Source organism: Eumetopias jubatus, unplaced genomic scaffold (genome assembly GCF_037043125.1).
Source record: "Eumetopias jubatus isolate StellerSeaLion01/CBP00866 unplaced genomic scaffold, mEumJub1_p1.0 scaffold_17, whole genome shotgun sequence".
NCBI classification, from domain to species: domain Eukaryota; kingdom Metazoa; phylum Chordata; class Mammalia; order Carnivora; family Otariidae; genus Eumetopias; species Eumetopias jubatus.
In genome coordinates, this window is record NW_028274823.1 from 35932684 (window position 1) to 35954199 (window position 21516).

Sequence of the window (21516 nt, forward strand, 5' to 3'; positions counted from 1 at the left end):
CTATGGCTTAGACATAAAGATTATTCTGCCAACCAGCCCCTTAATCTAGTGTGACTTCTACTCTCTTGGATTTTCCAGAAAAGATCACTTAGGTTTCATTTAGCTTGTTTAGTAACATTAGCTAAATAATACTTTATTAATTGTGGAGAATGAGTGCATTTCCAAAAGTGATCAGTTTTACTTTCAGAACATAGTCTTCCTTGTCAACGGCAGGAATTTTAACCACCCTTCCACTCAGGCCTTTAGTATGTGCAGACAGGGAGTCTGAGACTTGAACAAAAACTTGGTATACAGTGATCCCTAGGTAAAGTTAAGTAGGTGAAACTTTGCCTTCTCTGTTATCCTCTGCATACTTACACCTTTGTTATCTAACTAAAGGGGGTTTCCCCCCAATATAAGTGGAAATGATGAAGTTTGGGGGGCCAAACAGATATGAATGTAAATCCCAGATCCATCACTTATTTGCTTTGTGAACTTAGACAAGTTATCTATGTTTTTTTAATTTTAAATTATTAACCCCTTCTTTACAAACAGTAAGGTCAAGTGTGCAATGCTTCTGTTACCAGACGTGGCAAGAAATACACACCTAACAAATGCTAGGCTCTGCTTCTTCCCTCTTTTCCCCCTAGTCCTTGTTTTTTCCTTTTTGAGTTAGCAGTAATTCTGTTTCTTTTCCAATTAGTTTCATAGGTAGAATTTAGTGATTCATCAGTTGCATATAACACCCAGTGCTCATTATATCACATGCTGTCCTTAATGGCCATTGCCCAATTACCTCACCCCCCCACCCACCTCCCTTCCAGCAAACCTCAGTTTGTTTCCTAGAGTTAAGAGTCTCTTATGGTTTTCCTTCCTCTCAATTTTCATTTTATTTTATTTTTCCTTCCCTTCCCCTATGTTCATCTGTTTTACTACTGGGTATTTATCCAAAGGATATAAACATAGTGATTTGAAGGGGCACATGCACCCCAGTGTTTATAGCAGCAATGCCCATAATAGCCAAACTATGGAGAGAGCCCAGATATCCATTGACAGATGAATGGATAAAGATGTGGGATACACACACACAAACACACACACGCATATGCACAATGGAATATTACTCAGCCATCAAAAAGAATGGAATCTTGCCATTTGCAACAACATGGATAGAACTAGAGGGTATTATGCTAAGCGAAACGAGTCAGTCAGAGAAAGACAAATACCATATCATTTCACTTATATGTGGAATTTAAAGAGTTAGCAGTAATTCTTAATCCCAGCTATATAGTCAAAATGGGAATAAAAATAGAAAATACCTGTGAACACTGTGCCAGAGACTGTAATTTAATTGATTTGGGATGAAACTTGGCTGTGAACAGTGGGCAAGGGGTGGATGGAAAAGAACAATTAGAAATTACCTCTTGGGAGATCCAGTGCCACTCCTCCTTGCTAACGTCTGTCTTTATCTGAGCATGAAGGAATCAAGTAGCATAAGGACTATGCATGCATTCCCTTCTATTTTTTCTTCCCTCTTGAAGCATGCTCTGCCTTTATTCTCTGAAATTTTCCCAAGTCCAGGTCAGAAAAGGAAGCTGTTTTGGGGAGGTCAGGGCAGGGGTGAAGTGAATGAGCAGAGCATTCCTTGTTGCTGGAGCTCTTCCCAAATTCTCAAGTTATTTCTTTTCCATAATTTTCTTCCATGAAAGAACCCTCCTTCCCACATGAGAAGAGCCTTGTTCATGGGGAGGACACAAAGAACAGTGGCCAGGGGGCTGGGCTTTTGGTTCTGCTTAGACTCCTGAGCACACTGGCACCCATTTTATTCACACTTTCTTCTCTCCGTATAATTCCCTACATTATTTTGGAGTTCAAAAATGTAGGATTAGCAAGTATTGTTTGTCCTGAACAGTCTAGAAGTTGAGTTTTTATATATAAAGTATGAAGAGACCTCATCAGATTTTGACATAGTAGTTCAGAGAAGATGGTTTGTTGAGAACATATGCCAAATATTTGGGTGCATACCTCTGTAGTAGGCCTGACCTGATTTGGACAGATTGATCTGTGTAAAATACAAAATACTCTGGCATGTGATTAGAATTCTCAGGACTTTTTTTGATTTCCTCCCTTTTTTGGTGGGGGGGAGCAGTTATTCTATCATTTAATAAAGTTCTGCTGAAAGTAAGGTGGTAGTTACTCTCAGTGGAATGCTATTAGGCTACAGATGTGAAGGTGCATAGACATCACCTGTTGTGAGTAGATGTGGATGCCCACTCTCTCCAAGTAGAGAGAGCAGTATAATGCAGAGATTCTTCAGAGGTTTATTTCCAGAGAGATCTTGTTAGACATACAGATTTTGATTGATTTTTTTTCTGCTTTCATGAGGAATTTAGGAAATGGGCTTAGAAATTCTAAAGTGATTACCTTGATAACGTATCATATATTGAGATTCTATAAGTAACCTATATGGTAAATATCCTTTGGAAACTAAATGCTGAGTATGCATGGATACTGCAAGATTTGCAAGATGGTATAGAGAAGCCTTGAACTTATATTTATAATGAGATGGGAGAAAAATTATAGTGGGTGGAAATGGACAAGGGGGTTAGGGGTTTCTTAGGGGCAGTGAAGAATAGATGTCAAGACATAGATATCTAGATTCTTATGCTGAACAGATAAGTGCTTATATTATATTGTTACTGTGGGAAGAGTGGGTTGAATTGGTGTGACTGGAATATATGGGTCTGATTTGTAGAATAATAGGAATGAGGATCTGAAAGGTGGTTAGGGGACTTGGATGGTGAAGGGTCTTGGATGCTCTCATGAGAAGCTTGGGAAAGACAAGTGTTGTCTTACTGGAAATTAGGTTTATCCAAAGGAGAATATTTAGGATGATATGGGTTATGGAAAACCATTTCTTATGAAGAGTAGCTAAATATATTTTCTCTCTAGAAAAGAGAAAACCAAAAGGAGATAAAGCAATGACCCTCAAATAAAAGTGGGATTAGGCTAGGGTCTGTGGTTAAGGATAGTAGAGAGGCGCATGTTAGAAAGAACTTTCTACCTGGTAAGAATGGTCCTACCATAGAGTATAAATCCTTAGTTTTCTAATCATGTTCTGTGGAACCCCAGCATCCAAGGAGGTACTTCAAAGGCCACTGTGGGGAAGGATACATGACAGTTTGGGCTCTGGGTTCTTGTAATGCTTTGGGTAACAAATATCTCACATCTGTTGGGGTTTAGCTTTTGGAGGAGAGTTCTGCTTTAAAAAAAAAAACAGAAGAGACTGAAGTGAGTCTCCTTAGTCTTTTATCTTAACTCTTGATTTTAGGGTATTCTAGTTGAACCAGGTAGAACGCCTTTGTGTTGGTTAAAGAAGGAATTTCTGTTTTGTTTGTGAGATTGATTAAAATCTATAGGTTTCCTATAAGATTTTGTAAGCAGTGAAGCAGAACATTGCAAAAGTTCAGTTGTTTAGGATGCAGGATATAGTTTCATATGTTATTAATGACAATTAGATTTTTCTGACCACAAAAATGCCTATTAAAAATACTGGTTTTAATTCATAAAATAGTGTAATGATTAATAGAAAACAATAGTGGTGTGGTAGTAATAATGAAATAAAACAAAAAAAAAATTGGAGAAGTTCCTAAAGGATGATGAAGTTGTAGAAATTCTAAAGGAAATTTCTAAGTACTTTCAGGGACTTTATAGGTTTGAAATACTGGCTCTTTGGTCTTGCTAAGTTACGAGTAAGGGCTTTTCAAATGTCCATGGACTGGTGTAGTACTTTACTAGGGCTGCCATAACAAAATAGCATAGGCTGGATGGTTTAAACCACAGAAATTTATTTTCTCACAGTCTGGAGGCTGGAAGTCCAAGATAAAGGTGCTGGCAGGTTTGGCTTCTCCTGAGGCCTCTCTCCTTGGCTGGCAGATGGCTGCCTTCTTGCTGTGACCTTCCTTGGCCTTTTCTGTGTTCCTGAGCATTCCTGGTATCTCCTCTTCTTATAAGGACACTAGTTCTATTGGATTAAGGCTCTACCCTTATGGCTTCATTTAACCTTAATTACCTCTTTAAAGACCCTGTCTGTCTTCAACTAAACACTGGGGATGCTTCAGCCTATGTATTTTGGGGGTACCCATTTCAACCCGTAACAACTGGTGAATAGATAAATTGTGGTATTTCCATACTATGGAATATTACTCAGTAATAAGGAGAAACAAAACATGAACATGTGTAACAATGTGGATAAATCTCAAGAACATTAAAGGAAGTCAAACATATTGATTGTATTAATATGAAGTTGTGGAAGGGGCAAGGGGCAAACAAAACTAGAGTACAGAAAGCAGACTAAGGGGTACCTGGGTGGCAGGGTTGGTTAAACCACTGACTCTTGGTTCCGGCTCAGGACGTGATCTCGGGGTTGTGAGATGGAGCCCCATGTTGGCTCTTTACTCAGTGTATAGTCTGCTTGAGATTCTCTCTCCCTCTCCTGCTCGTGCTCTCTCTCTCTCCCTCTAAAATAAAATAAATAAATCTTTTTTTAAAAAAAGCAGATTAATCTTTGCTAGGGACCACAGGTTGGGAGATGGGATCAACAGCAAAGGGGCACAAGGAAGTTTTTTAGGAAGATGAACTGCTCTGTATGATGGAACACAGTGGTGACACGACTATATATGATTACCAAAATTAGTCAAACTGTACATTTACAGGGGATGAGTTTTACTGAATATAAATAATACCTCAACTTAAAAAAAAAAATAAATGCCTTAGAACCACTGTGGACCTGGATTCAGTCCCAGCTCTGTGTAGCTGAACAGCCTGGAGCCAGTCATCCTTTCTGGGCCTGTTTACCCATCTGAAAATATATATTATGATAGTTGCTTGTGTTACTTTTTAGGCTTGCAAATTGAATAGAAAGATTTTTCTGAGGGTAGGAAGAAGAGATTTTAAGACATCCAAATACTTTTTTTTTCACAAATACTTTTCGTGAATATAACAGTTGAAAATGTATCCCATCCTTTCAAGCATCATTTTTACCCACTAAGTTCATATTGTTTGTGGAAAAATTGATCACTTTTCAATCATAATTTGCCAGATTTGGGAATCACTGGGCTAAAAGTGTCTTCCCTGCCATTATAAAGACAAAGATAGAGGAGGAGCATTTATAGGACAAACTCCATCACTCCTGCTCTTTGGGAATTAATCTAATTAGGGAAAGGGAGTATTTTTGTACTAATTTTAAGCTCTTTTTTTTTTTTAAAGATTTTATTTATTTATTCATGAGAGACAGAGACAGAGAGAGAGAAGCAGAGGGAGAAGCAGGCTCCCAAGGAGCAGGGAGCCCGATGCGGGACTCGATCCCAGGACCCTGGGATCATGACCTGAGCCGAAGGCAGATGCTTAACCATCTTAGCCACCCAGGCACCCTAATTTTAAGCTCTTAACCCATCTTAGGTGGAATTTTTTTTTTAAGACCTTCCTTCCTTCTTTCCTTCCTTCCTTCCTTCCTTTCTTCCCTCCTTCCTTCCTTCCCTCCTACCTTCCAGAGAGAGGTAGAGGGAGAAAGAATCTCAAGCAGACTCTGCGCTGAGTGCAGAGCCCAACTCAGGGCTCGATCTTGATGACCCTGAGATCATGACCTGAGCTGAAACCAAGAGTCAGACGCTTAACTGACTGAGCCACTCAGGCACCCCTTAGGTGGAATTTTTTGCATGACTGATACTTAGATGGAAGCTTAGATGTTTGAATAGAATTTAATTTTGTATACTGAAATGGTATTCAGAACATAAGTTTATAAGGATTTTTTTTTTTTAAGAGAGAGAGGTGGGGGGAAGGGCAGAGGGAGAAAGAATCTTAAGTAGGCTCCATGCCCCATGTGGAGCCTGATGTGGGGCTCGATCCTACAACCCTGACCTGAGCGGAAATCAAGAGTCAGACACTTAACTGTGCCACCCAGCTGCCCCAAGTTTATAAGGTGTTTTTAAGAAACTCATTTTATTACAAGGGAAGTAATTAACAATTTGTTCCTACAGTTGACTTTTAACAGTCTTGACCAATATTTCCAAGCCAGTTAGTAAAATGTTGTACTAAGGTCTTTATATCTTGTTCATTTGTTTTACATCAGTACAGCATCCCAGGGACTCTGCTTAAGTTCCTGAAATGATGCATGCTACTTTGATACACAATAGAATAGAGATCTTTCTCCCTCTGTCCCTCTTCCCTTTCCCTCTCTCCCCTCTCTGTCTCTCTCTGTCATTTTTGAGCCTCTGTGGTGGAATCTGTTTATGTTGTTACTTTGCTTAGAGCAACTTCAGCAAATTTGGGTGAATCCATGTAGCTGAAGAATTAGTTTAGATTTTAAAATCAGATCATAACATGCTCTTGGGGAATCACATGTATGAGTGTAGCCATTTAATACCCAGTGCAGGCCAAGTCATAAAGAGTAAGAGATGATCCATTTTATTTTGTTGCCTCATATGCCTAATAAACCATAACATTTAAGTGAAAGTACCATTCATAATGTACTAGTCATTGATCATGTAGACTTATTTTTAGAATAACTCTGGCATATCCCATTGTAAAGTACATGTACCTTTTCATATTTATTGTGATGGATGAAAAATCTTTAATGCTTTCAATTTTAAATTATTCAGATTTATGATTTAAAGACTATAAAATGTTAGCATTATGGATTTTCTACATTAATTTTATAACCTTTTATCTTAGTGAAACAATCTAAAATGTTTGTGGTATTTTGTTTTTTTATTGAACTGTAACATACATACCAAACAATGCACAAATTATAAGTATATAACTTGATGTATTATTATTACAAGTTGAACACACTCATGTAACGAGTACCACCTAGATCAAGTCCAAAACATTAGCAACACCCCAGAACCCCCGCTCAGAGTTATCCTGGTTAATACCCCTAGCCAAGGGTAACCATTACCATGACTTCTAAAAATTAAATGTAATTTTTTGTGAGTTCTAAAAGTAATACATATGAAATGGTAAAAAGAATTTTATCTGTAATGATGATGGTTGACAAAGAAGAATTAAAGTTCTTGGAGGAACTGCTTAGGACTGAAAGTATACCATATCTTCTTATATCTGGTATAAATCTATACTAGCATAAGATACATTATGCAGATGGAATTAGTCATATTTGCTTCCCGTTTTTTTATGTGGGATCATTTTGTACCGACTCATATAAGTTTATGTGTCCAATATTCTTGTTTAAAAGTCCTATTTGTTCTCAAGGGAAAGCACTACTTTTGTGCTCCCAAATTTCTCTCCATGGTGTTCATTTCATTACCTTTCCCTTAGGGAAGAGTTTGACTCTAATTAGTCTATTTGCAAGTGGCCTTCATATGAGCAAATTTTTAATCACCAACAGAGGTGGCATACATCCTAAAGGCCATCAAGGCATGTATTAATCCTTCCCTTGATTACACACTCAGCTAACAACCTATATTTGTTGAATACCAGGTTGGTACAGAGCATTCTACTAGGTGCATGAGAGGATATTAAAAGGAATACAAGATATTGACCTTGCCCTCTAGGAATTTAACAGTACAGTGAGGTGGTTACAAGTGTGAACTCTGGAGCCAGAGTGCTTAGATTCATATTCCAAGTCCACCACTTCCTTGCTGTAAGATTTTAGGCAAGTTACTTAATTCTGTGTCCCATTTTCTTCATCTATTAAGAAGAAGCTAATAAGAATTCTTATGTCATAAAGTTATCGGGTGTATTAAATGGCATTTATACATGTAAAGCATTTGACCTGTTCTGGTACATAGCAAGTACTCATTAAGTGGTAGCTGCTATAATAATAATCACCATAGGGATCATAGATAAAATACTGAAATTAGAACCAGGGTAGCACATAATTAAATTCCACAGTGAATGATGAAAGCCAACTGAAGCATCTCACATCATCACTTTAAATTGGCTGCCTATTCCATACGTTATTTTGCCCCCATGTCAGTCACCAGGCCAATGTGAGCCAATTTACTGTATTTGATTAGAAATGGAAAAAGAAAAAAAAATCCATAAAAATCATGAACTATTTAAGGAAGCTTTGACTAAAACTCCCAAGAATGTCTTTTGCAAGTCTTACCCACCTCCCCAACTCAGGATGCTCCTCCTCACCCCCCAGACTAGATCTATTCACTTCATGTTCTCTATTACCTGAAAACTTGCCAGTTGAAGACTCGAGTGAACAGCATTCTCATTTATCTTTTAGGGGTGTTAAGGTCTGATGAGTCATTTGTACCTTAGTATTTTAATCAGATTCTTTTTCATTGAGCATCTGGCCAGAAATCAGATATAATGAAAGAATGGGAATTTATTGTTTGGGAGAGAAATGAGTAATTTTGAAATACAGAATGTTTTATTTCCTCTCTAAAGGTTTGAGGTGGGGATGTTGGGCAGCATGACATCACTGGGCATGGGGATGGGGAAAGGACAAAGAAGTAATGGTATTATATCAAAACATACTTAATCTCTCTCTTTTTAAAAGGATTTTATTTATTTATTAGAGAGAGAGAAAGCTCAAGCAGGATAGGGGCAGTGGGAGAGAATCTAAGCAGACTCAGTCCTGAGTGCAGAGCCCAACATAGGGCTTGATCCCACGACCCCAAGATCATGACCTGAGCTTGAAATCAAGAGTTGGATGCTCAACTGACTGAGCCACCCAGGGGCTCCCATACTCAATCTCTTTTTAAGTGTTGTCTATTAGTATCAACTCACCCATATTATTATGAATGAAGTAAGCTTTTTGGGGGCCAAACTAGGAAACTACCTACCATTTATTATACATTCTGTGGGGAGATTAATTCCAGGTTCTACATAATGAAAAGTATAGAGGTTCCTTAATTTTTTTTTTTTTTTGCTTTTTGTTTTTTAAGATTTTTTATTTATTTGAGAGAGAGAACGAGAGAGCACAAGCAGGGGGAGTGGAATAGGGAGAAGCCGATTCCCCGTCGAGCAGGGAGCCCAACATGGGGCTCAATCCCAGGACCCTGAGATCATGACCTGAGCTGAAGGCAGATGCTTAACCGACTGAGCCACCTAGGCACCCCTTAATTTTTTTTTTTGTAATACGTTCCTTTTGTGAGTGATGTAAACAGTACTGCTATGTAAATTTAGAAGGGATTCTGTTTTTTTTTAATTGAAAGTTATAGTGATGGAAGGAGTTAGGGAAAAAGTAGGGCTTGAGCTGGAAAATCCTTTTTACTACTTATGTAATGGGAAAGTGAAGAGGTCAAATGTATGTAGGTGAGGGTATGATGTCTGAAGAAAAGAGGGAACTAGCAAAGATGAGATTGGCCAACTGGTATTTCAACTTTCTAGCTGAAAAGTCTGAATTCTTTTTCTAGGAGAGAAATAGTTTTCTTTAGTACTACCTTATACTGCATATGTCACCACAAATTATCTTTGTTTTTTGTTTTGTTTTGATTTGTGTTAAGCTAATATTATAACATGTCATGCTTCAAAAAATGAATTAAATAAAGTTCTCATTTATTTGATAGACCTTGAGTTTTCAAATTTGAAAAACTTTCTACTTTGAAAGTTATTTTAGATGACAGGTTCTCCTAGCAATTTATGTATGATACCATAGTCTAGCTCTATTAAATGTTGTAATAATGTGTTCTGTGGACCTTGAGTTTTGAAAGGGAAGAAAATCTTCAAAGCACTCTGTTTTTCAACCTGACCTGGATGTACCTAGTAGCTTAATCCCTTTCTACTTTATCAGTTCACTTCTTAGGTGAAAAGATGTTGTTTTCCCCCTATCTGTGATACCGTCTGGGAAGTAAATGGGGAGATCTTGAGAAGCTTCACAAAATTTTCACACAGACATATTCTGTAAAACCAGAGTTAATTGTGTGTAAAATTTCTATGTGGTTTTCGGGGGACTCTGCTTATGGGGTGCGTGTGTGTGTAGGTGTGTGTGTGTGCGTGCATGTGTGAAGAAATTCAGAATGACCACCACATGCTACAGTTTTGAATTAGAATGAATGGCATTTCTTTAAAGTGATGTCTGATGGTAATATATAGTGCAAATGAAGATTTATAAATCAGGAAAAATTTAAAAGAACTCTATTTATCTATATCTGATATAGATAATGGACCACAATATAAATCCTTATAAAACTGTGTCACTTAAGCACCCATTGTATCTTTTCCTGTGGCTGCCATATCCAGGTGAATTTCTCTTTTAAGATTGTGTTTTAACTTGTGCTTCATAAAGGTTTTTTTTTTTAATATAATATCTCTGCCGTCAAGTTGAACAGTATCTCCAGATTAATTAATACTGAAAATACTTAGAAAAGGTTTATGTGAATATTTTTTTATTTCTAAATTCACCATTTTGATACAGATACCCATGGTTTTCTTCTGTGTTTACATGCAGCCAGGAGCTATGGGCGGAGACGAGGTAAATTTTTTTTAATGAGATCTTTTGCTTGCCAAATTGTGAGTAAATATGAGTGTGTGCGTGTTTATACCCGTGTGTGTGTAAAACAATAATTATTGTATGGTATGATGTTCTAGCTTATTTTAGCAAAATAATTCACATCACTTTCATTATAGTTATTTTTTGTTGTTAGCTAGTAGTTTGTTTTTTTAATCCTAATATAGACGTAGCAAAGACTATTTCTACCTGGAAATTTTTGTTACATGGTTTATAATGAATGATCTTGAGAGAATAAAGGCCAAACATACATATATTTTTGTCCTTTATCTGCAGTGTTTTTTTCGTACTGCTTAGTAGGCCAAAGTTAGGTTTTAGAGGGCAATTCTTGATCTTAGTAGGTTGACCTTGAAGCTAAAGAAGCCTAAGTTTCAGGGATCCTCACTTTCAAGGGGACCCCCTCCAAGTTCTTTACCTTATCTTTGTGTTCTTTTTTTCTTTTCTTTTCTTTTTTTTTTAAGATTTTATTTATTTGCCAGAGAGAGACACAGCGAGAGAGGAAACACAAGCAGGGGGAGTGGGAGAGGGAGAAGCAGGCTTCCAGTGGAGCAGGGAGCCCGACGCGGGGCTCAATCCCAGGACCCCGGGACCACGACCTGAGTGGAAGGCAGTCGCTTAATGACTGAGCCACCCAGGCGCCCCTGTGTTCCTTTTCTTGAAGTGGATCCCCAATTTGTATAGGCTCTAAGCCCCATAAAACTTGCATTCTCTCCTGATCACACCCAAACAAAATAATGTTGCTTTTATTTGTGTAATGCTGTTAACCTTTCTAAAGCATTTCCATATCTGTAATTCATTCAAATAACTTTATGAAGTAGGTAGGCTAAGCCTAATGTAGTGTTTCAAAGGAGTATGAGACTTAGGGTCAAAGACCTAGGTTGTAATCACTGCTTTATTACTTCTGTCTGGTATCATTGTCTGTAAATTATGAGGTAATAAAACCAATCTTGTCCAACTTTAAGAGTGTTAGTGAAGTTATGGTGTGAAAAATGGGAGAGGAAAACCTATTCATGTACACTAAAAGCATTCCAAAAATATAAGTTGCTTTGAAAGTACTCGCTTTCATTTCTTTTTTTTTTTAAGATTTTATTTTTATTTATATTTATTTGGGGGGGTGGAAGGAGCGGAGGGGGAGGGAGAGAGCGAAAGGCAGACTCTGTGCTGAGCACAGAGACTGACATGGGGCTCAATCTGACAATCCTGAGATCATGACCTGAGCCACAACCAAGAGTTGGATGCTTAACCAACTGAGCCACCCAGGCGCCCCAAATTCATAGTATTTTATTATTTATTCCACAGTAAATATTTGTTGAATGTATGAAAATTGGCAGAACCTAATATGTATTCAAGTTACTACTCAAAACTTCTTTCATGGTGGAATCATATAGTCAGTTTTGTTTTCAAATCATGGTGAAGAAAAACATTGGTGTAGTTGATTATTTTTTAGCTATGGAAATAAATACCATTGAATATTTTTAACCTTATTGTTTTTAAATTGAAAGTATAAACAATTATATTACTAGAAATCATTTTGTACTATACATATAATTTTTCATGTTGCTAGAAAATTGATCACTCTCAGGAAGGAAAAAAGGAATGGACAGTTTTACAGAGAAAATAGACACCGTCTGGAAGGCAGATAGCAGAGAGTAGCCTCTCCAGTTCTTACACACTGATCAGTTACCACATCTTGTCAGAATTTTTCCTCTAGTGTCTCAGGCCTCACCCTTCCCTTTTCATTTCTGTTGTTTTTCACTTCTCTTGTTTCTTTCTTTCTGAAACACCACTCAGTTCATGTCATCCTCCTCCATTAAGGATCCCCATCATCTGGCTTCTCCATTTCACCAGCCTCATCATCTCCCTTCTCCCCACCTCACAGTGCCCTACCTGGTCTGTACTTTACCACAGTCTGGCTGTTGCACATACCGTCCTCCCTTCCTTTCATTTACTTATCAAAGGCCTATCCTCAGTTCGTGCATTTAAGCCAAATTTCAGCTTTATCTCGCCAATGAAGCCTTGCCCAGTGGCCTTGCCAGCAATGTTTACCTCTGCTTCTACTGCCTTACATTCCTCTTGTTTTTTCTGTATGCTCTGATTCTTCAGCACAGTTGTATCTTGTGCCTAACGCTGTGACCTACATATAATTAGCACTTATTAAATGTTTATTGATGAGGATTGTTTTTGAAGTAACATCCTACATCTACGCAGACCAGAGTTTGGCATCGTATTTTTAAAAAATTATTTTATTTTTACAAATCATGTATATTAAGTACCAGACATCAAGAATATTAAGATCACCTATAATTTCTAAGTGCCTGAAAAAATTACTCTTCCTGTTTCCATGTTACTTTTCCCCTATTGATTTGTAAAGTTTGACTTAATTGTTTTCACAAGCATGGTCGTCTTTGCATCAAGTGTTAAGCTAAACGCGGCCTAGAATGACTTGGTCCCTGCTCTCTGTAAGTCTGCAGTTCAATAATTGTAGATGAAGAAGATAATGATGAGAGAGAGAGAGTGTGTGTGTGCGTGAGAGAGAGAGTGAGAACATTAAATGACTGAAAGTTGACTTTTTGTAATGAGAAAAGAACAGAAAATTTTTGCTCCATGCTTTTACTTAAGTCTTCTATTCCCAAAGCTGAAAAAGAATTCATCTTCCTTAAATGTGGTGACATAGCATGTGAGATGGAGTAGAGGTACCTCATATCTACTCTCATTTCCTAAAGCATACTCAATGTGGGCCACTGCTACATAGTATAAATTTGATGAACTGGCAGATTTCCTCATGCTCATTTATTTTTGTAATCAGGGATTATATTATTGTTTGACTTCTTTCCTCCAAACAAAGCTTAGACTTTCCCAAAAAAGCATAAAAAGTGATCTTGGCTGGAATTTAAATAAAAAATTAAAAAACTGAACTTGCTTATGTATGTTACTTTATTATTAAGAATTACCTGTAACTCATATTCTATACATTACATATACATGTTGGTAAATATTTTAGGAATAGAAAGCGAAGGGACTTACCCGTGACAGTTTTGAGATCTGTCGGTAAGGATTAGGCCAGTGGAATCTTTCACCTCTCCTGATAAACCTGGAAAAGCTTCCTGGAACAGGTAGAATTTCAGGAACTATTTGGATAATAGAAGAGGAGTGGGAAGGAGGCCCCTCCAGGTATATGATTCAACTTAAAAGAAACCTTCAAGGTGAGATTGGCATGACCAGATGCTTGGAGCATATGTCCCTGAGTATATGCATTGTGGGCCAGCTGGAGAGGAGAAATTTGCAATGAAATGGTCTGTGCTGGCCTGATGAATGGTTTTTGAAACAAAAGGAAGACTCCTAGACAGAGGTATATCAGGCTTTCTCAAAAGAGGGTTTCATGATCAAGTAACGAAAACAGGAGAGAACCTGGACATCAGCTGAAGGCTTAGCTGGGGATACAAGTATTGAAGGATAGACCTTGGCAAACTAAGCGCTTCTAGTAGTGTAGCTGAAACAGTAGTAGGGAAGCAGAATTAGATGTGTAAGAATTGAACTTGAAAATGAGTGATTGTATATAAAGTATTTAAATATCCAAGTATATTTCCCATTTTACCCACTTTTATTTTAAAGATATGTTCCTTTAGAGAAACGTTGACTTCTCTTCCCATATTCCCTTACGGAATCGAAGTGACTCCAAATAATTTTATCATTTTATTTCTGGAGTATTTTGACTTTCACAAGCTTTGGTATGTGCCTTACTGTGTAATTGCTGACCCTGTTAGAAACTAGTCTAACAGATAGTGTCCTACAAGAACTTTGCCTACACATTTCACACCTGATTAAAATGTATGTTGTGTTTTTCATTTGACTTGAGCTCTTAAGGTCTCTGGAAGACTTCTGTTCATAAGTAGCCATGTTGGCTGTGCCAGTGCTCTTCATGTTTAACAGAATTGCTTAAAAAGCAGCAAGGAAAATATAAAAGATCTTTGTAAACAATGTAAAGGAGCAAATACAAAGAATGATCATTTACTCTACTATTGGAGTTACTGTTGGATTGGAGTTACTATTGTAAAATATACTTCTGTGTATATGTAACCCATAAAAACCTATTGACATGATATGATGTATTAATCTTAGTTAATAACAAAGGTTCAAAATATCCAATGAAACAAACTTCTCTGCCAAGTTGAACTTGGGTCTTTGTGCCAAAAGCCTTCCCAAGGGAGGAGACCATGGTACAAACATGTCATTCTGCTAATTCAAACCCAGTTACTTGAGCTTTCTTGACTAAAAGAATGGTTGGTCCCTCAGTGAAACATGGACAGTTGAAGAAATTTCTGACTGCTCATGGTTATAATATCTGAAATGTTACTCCTTATAGTAATATGGGAATTTGAGCACAGGAAATGGGGGGGAATAAGATCACTGTTTTTCGTTGGTCTGGGAGGGTCTTAAACAATGATGGAGGGGTTCTGAACTGTCTGCCCTAATTTCATTCATTAAGAGTGTGTGTGCTTACCATTGGGTCAGATGCTGTGCTAGACTCTAGATGTGTTCTGTCTGCCTATAGAGTGTTCATCTTCATAAAGCTTTTATTTAAAAAAGTGGGGGTAGGTGAGGCCTGAAAGGGCTTTGGGTATTTGAGAAAATAGAGACCAGAATGACTGAGGTTGGTAGGAGAAAGAGTAGGTTGTATTAAGATGAAGTTGGAGGAAGGAAGGAAATATGACCTTGCTGTGCTTTAGCTCCTGGTAAGGATTTTGAATGTGGTCCAAGTACAAGAGGAAATCTTTGAATGTTTTAAAGCAGGGTCAAATGATCAGATTTATGTTTTTAAAAGAGCACTCTGGCTACTACTGTTTAAAGTGAAGTGAGAAGAGAAATGGGTTGTCTAGTTCAGAAAGAAGGTAATAGTCTAGGCAAGAGATGATGGTGTTTTAGCATAGAGTGATGGCAATAGAGTTAGAAAGAAATGAACAAATGGAAAATATATTCTAGAGGGTAGAATGAACCTTTTTTAATGGCATTAAACTGAAGAATTGAATGTGGGAAGTAAATAAGAAGGAAGACTCAAAAACAATGCTCAGCTTCTAGCTTGAGCAGTTGGGTGAATTGCGATGCCATGTATTGAAATGGGACTGGGAGAGAATAGGTTCAAGGTGGATGTCAAGAGTTCATTTAAAAACACATTAAAGGGCGCCTGGGTGGCTCAGTTGGTTAAGTGACTGCCTTCAGCTCAGGTCATGATCCCAGAGTCCCGGGATCGAGTCCCGCATCAGGCTCCCTGCTCAGCGAGGAGCCTGCTTCTCCCTCTGACCCTCCCACCCTCTCATGTACTCTCTCATTCTCGCTCTCTCAAATAAATAAATAAACCTTTAAAAAAATGAAATAAAAAATAAAAACACATTAAGGGTGGGGCGCCTGGGTGGCTCAGATGGTTAAGCGTCTGCCTTCGGCTCAGGTCATGATCCCAGGGTCCTGGGATCAAGCCCCACATCGGGCTCCCTGCTTAGTGGGGAACCTGCTTCTCTCTCTCCCTCTACTGTTCCCCTTGTTTGTGCTCTCTCGCTCTCTCTGTCAAATAAATAAATAAAATCTTAAAAACACACACACACACACACACATTAAGGGGGCACCTGGGTGGCTTAGTTGTTAAGTGTCTGCCTTTGGCTCAGGTCATGATCCCAGGGTCCTGGGCTCTCTGCTGGGCGGGAAGCCTGCTTCTCCCTCTCCCCTTTCCCCTATCTCTGTCTCTGTCAGATAAATAAAAATCTTAAATAATAAAAAAACACATTAAGTGAGGGTTGCTGGGGGGGTGGAGGGATGGGGTGGCTGAGTGATGGACATTGGGGAGTGCTGTGAATTGTGTAAGACTGATGAATCACAGACCTGTACCGCTGAAACAAATAATACATTATATGTTAATAAAAAAAATGTAAAAAAACACATTAAGTTTGTGATACCTAAGAGAAACCCACATAATAATGCCAAGTAAGATATACTTTAATATTTGTATATTAGGGTTTTGTGAAAGATTTTTGTGTAATAAAAGGAATTCTGCTCCCAGAGATTTGAAAACCATTCATCTAGGTCAAATCTCTCATTATGTAAATGAGACTCAGATGTGTGAAATGTTTTGTCCAAGGTTACAGAGTAAAGCTGGAACCTGACTATCCTGACTTTTAGGCAATTTTTTTTTCCTTAGGTGAGTCATGCCTCATAATCCATTTAAAAAACAAAACAAAACAAAACTTCTGAAGTGACTAATTTCTGAGCTACTTGCAAAAACTAAGATGAAAATGGTCAGGCTTGGAATTTTTGCTAGAGCTGGCTGGATTGACCACAGAGGCTTTGATGGGAGCTTAGAGGTGAGGCCTGAGCCACTTTGGCAACCCATCATGGCCAGTGGGCTTTTGTTTCCCCATCATAAGCTGCAGAAAAGAGAGCCTCCTAAGTAAGCAAGAGTTTTGGAAAAGTCTTCTTGCTTAACTAGTGCTTTGTGGGTTTCTTATTTTGTACTTTTCTTACAAGGCTCCTACCTCTTACAAAGCATTCAACATAGCTTTAAGTTACCTCTACATTCAGAGATGATTTGTTCAATTACTGGACAAAAAACTACATTATGGTTATTAATTGAAAATAAATATCATAAACCAGACCATTGGTGGAAGGGAAAGCCAAATGGCCAAATTGCAGCTGTTGGGAAGTATTCTCCTGCTTCTCTTGAAATACTCAATATGAATATTTTACTTGGGAAGTATCAGATTCTGAAGCAGACTAATATGCTAGGTACATAGGAATATAATTTTGGGGAAGTAACATGGCTTATTTAAAACGTTTTGGCCTTGGGCAATGTTTTTATTAAGGAAAAGTGTGTTAGAGAGATGCTAGCTAGTGAAGTAGGACCTCTCATGGGACACAATTAAGGTTTCAGTTTCTTAAGTTTTCAGTTTCTAGTAACACATATGTGGGAACTAAAATTTTACCAGTCTTCCCAGGGATGATTTGTCTTGGGGGGAATGGATTTACGCCAACCAAATGAATGCACAAATACCTCATGAGGAACCCTGGACAAACCAGAATACCAATGTTCTAACTTACGGAGATGAATGTAACAGAAGACAATTTTAGTGGCTGATTATTTGTCTACTAGTTTAGGAGTCACAGTGGTACCTCTTAACAGTAGCAAGGTACTAAATTAATTAATAGAACAGTCCTTCAGGAGCTTATAATTAGAGCATAGGGAAATAGATGGTTTTCAGGCTATGGAAACATCAAACGAACCATTCTGTCCACAGAGGAGTAATCTTACCAGTATGATAAAATCCTCTTAACTTCTTTTGATCTACACTTCTGTCTTTTAAATGCTTCCTACAGGTGCGCCTGGGTGGCTCAGTCATTCAGCATCTGACTTTGGCTCAGGTCAGGATCCCAGGGTCCTGGGATCGAGCCCTGCATCGGGCTCCCTGCTCGGCGGGAAGCCTGCTTCTCCCTCTCCCACTCCCCCTGCTTGTGTTCCCTCTCTCGCTGTGTCTCTTTCTGTCAAATAAATAAAATCTTTAAATAAATAAATGCTTCCTACAGACTTTTTGTTCCATCAGCACTTAAGGCAGTCATATTACAGTATGGTTGACTAGATTATAGATTTTACATTCCGTTCCTGAGGATATACTTTCTTTAACTTGACTGAACTTGGATGTTTCCCAAGGCTCCATACACTTCACACAATATCACTTTCAGTGGATGCCTGCTATAGACAGTTAATCTCCATTTTAGCTGCTCTTAAACTTGAGCCTAGAGATCACTGGGGAAATTTGTTAAAAGTGAAGATTTCAAATTTGAACCCCATGCATTCAGATTAAGTAGATCTGGGGATTGGACTCTGAGACCTATAGTCTTAGTTCTTATCCACAGAGAAACATCATATATGTGTGGATTCTTCACAGTTTTATTTCCAAGGGAAACTTTATCACTAAAGTCTGTGGTACTCTAAACACTAATAATAAGAGGTTTGGTTTTAAAACCTTGGCAAGTTTCTTAAGTACCCATAACCAATTTTTAAAACAGTCCAAATTTTTACATTTAACTCTTGCTTTTATTTCCTTTGCCAAAGTATTCAGGGAAGCTGTGGTTATGTTGGCCATGCACAAAGGAAGTTCTCTTTGTTCCAGAACATCTTGAATATCTACTTCTTCTCCTTCTTCACAGCTCTTGTTCAAGATTTCCTCATCTCTCATCTGGACAGTCCCAGATTTCTTCAGACTCTCACCCCATCCCCTCTTTCCCTGGGTGCAAATTGCTGGTGAAGGTGATGGTAGCTGTTGTAGGATGTGGGGTAGAGGGAATCACATGGTCATAGGTATCTCAGAAAAGTCATTCTGACAGGATGGAAGATGAATTAGATGGGAGTATCAGTCCCCAGGAAGTGAGTGAAGTTTAAAAAAAATTTAAAAAGCTAGTATTAGAAGGAAATATTAAACTTGGAAAACAAGGAAATTTCCTATTGCTTTTATAATATAGAGTATAGAATTTAATGTTTGAGCAAATAGAAGCAATAGAAAAGTTCTCAATTTCTTAGGACATGGTTCCATCTCTTGCCATTCTCACACCTGTGTGCTGTGTTCCAGCATATACTTGCAGCAGCACTTCTTTGCACATACTGTTACCCTTTTCTAGATGCTGCCTCACTTTTAATATTTATTGAATACCTTTTATGTGTCCTCATTAGGACATGAAGATACAGTGGTGACCAAGATTAAATTGGTTCCTGTCCTAATAAAGCTTACCATTTAATGGGGCTGGGGAATGAGATACCAAATAAAAACCCACATGATAGTATAATGGTAATTGGGAAAAGTGTTAGGAGAAGTGCTGTGAGTGGATAGAAACAGGAACCTAGCCTAATCTAGAAGTTCAGGAAGGTTCCACCTGAGGAAATGACTTTTCAGCTGAGACCTGAAGGATTACGTGGGAATTAACTAGAAAACTGGGGAGTTGGGAAGAGAGTGTTTATTTGGGGGTAGGGGGAAACACTTTGTCCTTAGTGCCTGAGACAAGGAGGAATTATCAGGAAATTCAAAGGTCTGAGTGATTGGAGGAGATGGCAGAGGCCTTATAGTTTACAGTGATGTTTTTGTACTTTATCCAAAAACAGTGGGATGTTAGTGAGGGGTTTTAAGGATGAAGGTGAGGAGTGTGGCTATGTGTTCAGATTAATATTTGAAAATGATGACTTGGGCTGTTGTGTGGAGAAAGCATTGTGGGGTTCAAGATAGAAACCAGTGGACTAAATAGGCTGTCATATAGACTCGTTGGAACCCATCAGTTCAGGGCAGAGATGATGACAATCTGGACCCCAGGGATGTAGGACTGAAGATGGGAGAAATGAATGGATTGAAGAATTACTTCATAGCTTGAATTGATAGGAGTTAGTGAGAGTCTATGTGGAGTAAGAAAGAAAAGGAGATCTCAAGGAGGACTCCTAGATTTCTGGATTGAATTAGGTGTGTATAATAGTCATTTCTGTTGAGATTGAAGGGAATGCTAAAGGACCTGGTTTGGAGGGAAAGGTCAAGGCTGTTTTGAAAGTTCTTTCTCTGTGGATTCTTGTTTTTTACCTTAGAAACCCCCAGCGCCACCAGATTCTGCTCAAGGTGGCCTTCCTGTGAAATCACTCTAAAGGTTTCCGCCTGGGGCAGTAAATTGTGCTCTTGGTATGGTCCTCTCTTAGTACTTATTTCTCTGTTTTATACTTATGCACTTGCCTGTCTCTTACCAGACTTGATTTCTTTGTCAAGAGCTTTCAAATAACTCATATTAGTTTGGTGATTCTAAAATATGGACAAATATTTCTTCAGGTGTTTTCCATTGAGTTATATATGTTAACATTTCCTTTATCTTAAATGCAGGTAATGCTGGATCAATTTATTTTACTGCAGAGCTTTTCCCAGCCTTTTGTATTCTAATGTGGATTGTGAATGTCTGGGAAGTGCATAAGGTGTGCAGTATTTTCCAGTATTATTGAGTTGTCTCCCCCCTCCCTGCCCCCAACAGCCTTTGTTTTCTGAGCATCTCATGTTACTAGTGTTGAGGGTAAGAGATGGGGATAGGAGTTTTCTGTGGGAAAGGCTGATTTGGGTGTGTGCCTGTCACAGAGTAAGCATATAACTCACTGAGTGTGGACTCCATGAAAAGCAAACCTGACAATTGAGCAAGTATATCTCTGGATGTCTTTGGAAAGGTCATTTTGCCTATAGTTGCTGCAAATCTATTTCTTTTACCCCAGTGATCAAAACAGACGTCAAGGGATAAGAATTTACTGCCTATTGTTTGTTCCCCCCAGGCTAAGAATGCTAGGTGACAAATTTTATTCTGTTTCTTTGTAGCTAATCTGGGAAGAGCTGAACAAAAAATTCTTAGGTCCTTTTATTTATTAACTCCCAATATCAAAATAGTGCCTTTCTTATACCACCTGGGTTGTTCATAAAATAAGCAGTTATATTAGTAGCCATTTTTTTGTAAAAGAAAGAAATGTTCAGTATTTTTATAAGGCTATTTATATTCTGTTTTAGAGAGTTGGCTGTAGTGACGCAGAAACTAGGTTTCAGGGAAATATAGACAGGATAGACTAAATGGGGAAGACACTGTTCTTTTTTTGAAGAGTATATGAATTCATTTTAGAGGCGAATTCTTTTTTTCAGAAGTTAGAGTGTTCAAGACAGTTCATTTTTAGAGTGTAACCTAATGGAAAGTTTTATCAGGAACTCACTGACTCAAACAGGAAATATATTTGTTTTTTTTTAAACTTGGATTTTATTTTGTAATGCCAGATGTCATTATTGTGTTACGTTTATGAACAGACTCTAACTGCTGGCAACTTTCTTACGGTCATGTGGAATGGGTAGATGCCTTTGCTGTATAAACTCTATTTGGCTATAGAGTTAACAATGAACATAATTTTTTGAGTGATATAAAATACTGCCTAGATTAGTAGGGTAAAAATGTCATAACCACATCTACATCTGTACTCCCACATCTTAATTTATGTGTTCTCATTTATTCATTCCACCTGT

At 38.1% G+C, this 21516-nt stretch overlaps 1 protein-coding gene across 2 annotated transcripts in view; it reads left to right on the forward strand.

The window, feature by feature from the left end:
* Positions 1 to 21516, forward strand: part of CPEB3 (cytoplasmic polyadenylation element binding protein 3) — a 150194-nt gene that overhangs the window by 55045 nt on the left and 73633 nt on the right. The gene's annotated exons all lie outside the window — the stretch shown is intronic.